Consider the following 3,226-nt stretch of genomic DNA (forward strand, 5'->3'; position numbering starts at 1 on the left):
GTTCAGGAAAAAAAATAAGACATTGAGACTTTGGATTAGGAATATATGGCAGGATTTGGAGGGTTCTTGGTACCCAGGAATGCTGCCCTTCACTGAGACTTCCCTGCCCTTGGAAACAACCTTCCCGTGGCCAGGTCTGATGAAGCTCTTTCTTCATAATCTGAAGGCGTTAGCCTACGTCAACAAGCCAATTCTCCTTATGATCTGCTTTCTCTACCTCCGCCCCAAACCCTTCATCTCTCCAAATGTGTAATTACATTAGCTCCCAGCATATTTTAAGGATAAAACAAAAAGTCAAAGCAAGGAATAGAGGACATTATCCAAAAAGAATTGCAGGGCTTTGCAAGTTTATATCTACAAAAGTCTTTGAGATTTGTGTGGGAATTTAGAGGATCCGCATCAAATTAGAAGAAATGCAACTTTAGATTGAATTGAATATATTACTCTGGATGAACTTATCAGAGATCCCAATCAAGTAACTGGTATGCTCTGTGATAGTTTGTATGACTGGTTCCTGCAAGCCTGTGTTCAATGCTGACCCTCATTGAATAAAATCAAAATACCAGGAATATATTGGTATCATATAGATAAATTAATGTGAAATTTAAGATTTAGGAACTCTGGAGTGGATTGATAATGTGCTCCCTAAGTTGTAGGGGAGGGCCCCTAAAAGTCTTCCCTCACTAAAGCTTTGAGACAAATATTGGTAAAGGAAGAGCGTCTGTGAGAACACTTTGGTGGCTGTTTTGGTAGTTCAGAAATTTTGGTGGAAGGTGCTGAAGTTAAGAATGGTCTCCGTGAATTCAATGTGATGGAAGGGTTCCAGATGGAAAAAACAAGCAAAGACCCTTAACTAGGAGAGGCAGATTGAGCTTGGTTATCATAACAGGCAGAAGTATCATCACAGCAAATAGGCAAAGTCATCATTGGTGGTTGGTTGTTAATGGTCCTTTACCTGAAAGAATGGGTTACCCACTGAATTAGTAAGGATAGCCTCATTTATGTTGTTCTAATGAAATGACCCCCAGACCTGAGTGGCTAAGTACATAAAAGTTGATTTCTCATTCGCACAAAGTCTGTTATAGGTCTGAGTGACTCTCTAGGACTATTGATCACTCCGCAGTGACTTAGAGCCCTCGCCTGCTTCATTCTTGTGATCTGCTTCCGCAGTTGCTGCAGCAGGGAAGACAGCACATGGGCAACTCACACATGCTCTTCTAGGCTTCAATTCACAAGTGACACATGTTGCTCCTGCTCTCATCTCATTGGGCAGAACCAGTCATGTGGCACTGCTTAATTAAAGTGGGATGGGGAAATGGAAGGGGCACATGGAGTATTTGTGAACATCACTTTCTCTGCCTTACGGTCTAAAGTCCCACCTGATCATGAGACTGGGTAAGCAGAGACCTGACTTCAACCACCACCACGTTATGTGGTCACAGCCTCTCACTTGATTCCTAGGTCTAAGTTCAAAGACTCAGAGACCCTTGAATGAAGGGAAAGCTGGGTGCCCTTTAGGACGGATCCTACAAAGCTATCCAAGTGCATACTTTGAAATTTCCTCCTATCCCTCTCTGGATGGACCCGTGGTTATTTACTAGGGTAACTGTCTTTTGAGAAACATTAATATCTACCTTTTATGTCTATTGGACATGAGGACTGAACTGATGCTACTGCCTGTGTGTGTGCATAACACAAAAATGATCTAACAATCAGAATGGATGCTTGTGAGAGACAGGTGAAAATTGAATTCTCTACCTAAGTCACTTCATGGTGGTAGGTGCAATGAATTATAAACCTATGTCTTTATCAATGAAGGAAGTAATAGAATAAATATCCTCAAGTATCATCCTCACATAGTCCCCTTTTGATACTGGATGAAAGGATATCACAGAGGAAGCCTCTATTTTCTCTGCTTCTTATCAAATAATAAATCAAAATAGAAACCACATCCTTATGAGAATCATGGAAATCAATATCTTCCATCAAATACTTGGAAAAATGCAGGGGTGATGATTCCTATTCACAAGCTCAATACATTCTTTGGTTTAGTCACTGCCAAGGATAGATGAGCCTTGGAAAATGGCAGGGGATTATTCTGAGCTTAATAATGTATGACACTAATTGCAGGTGTTTTTCCTTTCATGGTCACCTTATTAGAACAAATCAGTACAGCTCCCAATATTGAGTATGGAGTTATTAATCTGACAAAAGCTTTTTCCTCCTCAATTTCCAGCAAATAGAGGACACCAGAAGCAATTTTATTTCACTTGATGGGAGAAGTGTATACTTTTATGACTTGCCTCAGGATGTCTTAATTTTCCTTTGACCAGTATATCTTTTTCCATTTTGCCTGGAAAGAGTGATGGCCTGAGTTAAGGATATAGATAGTTTTCAATAGATTAACCAACAGTTAGGGTGTTGGAACTAATCATCCAAAGGAGCTAAGGCTTAAAATGTGGAGTTTCTATTTGTGATGATGGAAACATTTTGGTAATGGATGGTGGTGATGGTAGGTAGCAACAACCCTGTGAATTAATTAACAGCACTGAATTATATAGTTGAATGTGATTAAAAGGGGACATTTTAGGTTGTATTTATGTTGCTAGAATAAAATTCTTTTCAAATCCATGGAACTGCCAACCAAACAATGAACCCTAAGTTAAACCATGGACCATAGTTAACAGTGTAATTATAAAAATGCACTTCCATCAATTGTAACAAATGTACCACACTAATACAAGGTGTTAGTAATAGGATGATATATGATAATCTTGTATTTATGCATTCTTATGGGTAATGGTTCTCTAACAGCAAGTAGTGTTCCTACTCCAGAGAGTCAGATGGACATGAATCAGCTTTCTTCTCCAGCCATTGCAGTGCTTGATTGTGGCAGGCAGAATAATGGCCCTCCAAAATGTCCATGCCCTAAATTTTGGAACCTCTGAGTTGTTGTATTGCATGGCAAAAGGGATTCTGCAGATGTGATTAAGGTTATGGACCTTGAGATGGGCAGATTATCCTGTATTATCCCGATAGGCCCAATTTAATCACATGAGCCCTTAAATGTAGAGAAACTTTTGTGGCAGAAGGGTCAGACAGATGTTACAGAAAAGATAGGATAAATTAAAAATAAGAAGGAGATACAACAGCCATTGCTAGCTTTAAAACAGCTGAAGGGGGATATAAGGAAAGCAGGAGGCCTCTTAAAGCTGAGAATAGCCCT

This window comes from Tamandua tetradactyla, chromosome 8 (genome assembly GCF_023851605.1).
Source record: "Tamandua tetradactyla isolate mTamTet1 chromosome 8, mTamTet1.pri, whole genome shotgun sequence".
Classification (NCBI taxonomy): domain Eukaryota; kingdom Metazoa; phylum Chordata; class Mammalia; order Pilosa; family Myrmecophagidae; genus Tamandua; species Tamandua tetradactyla.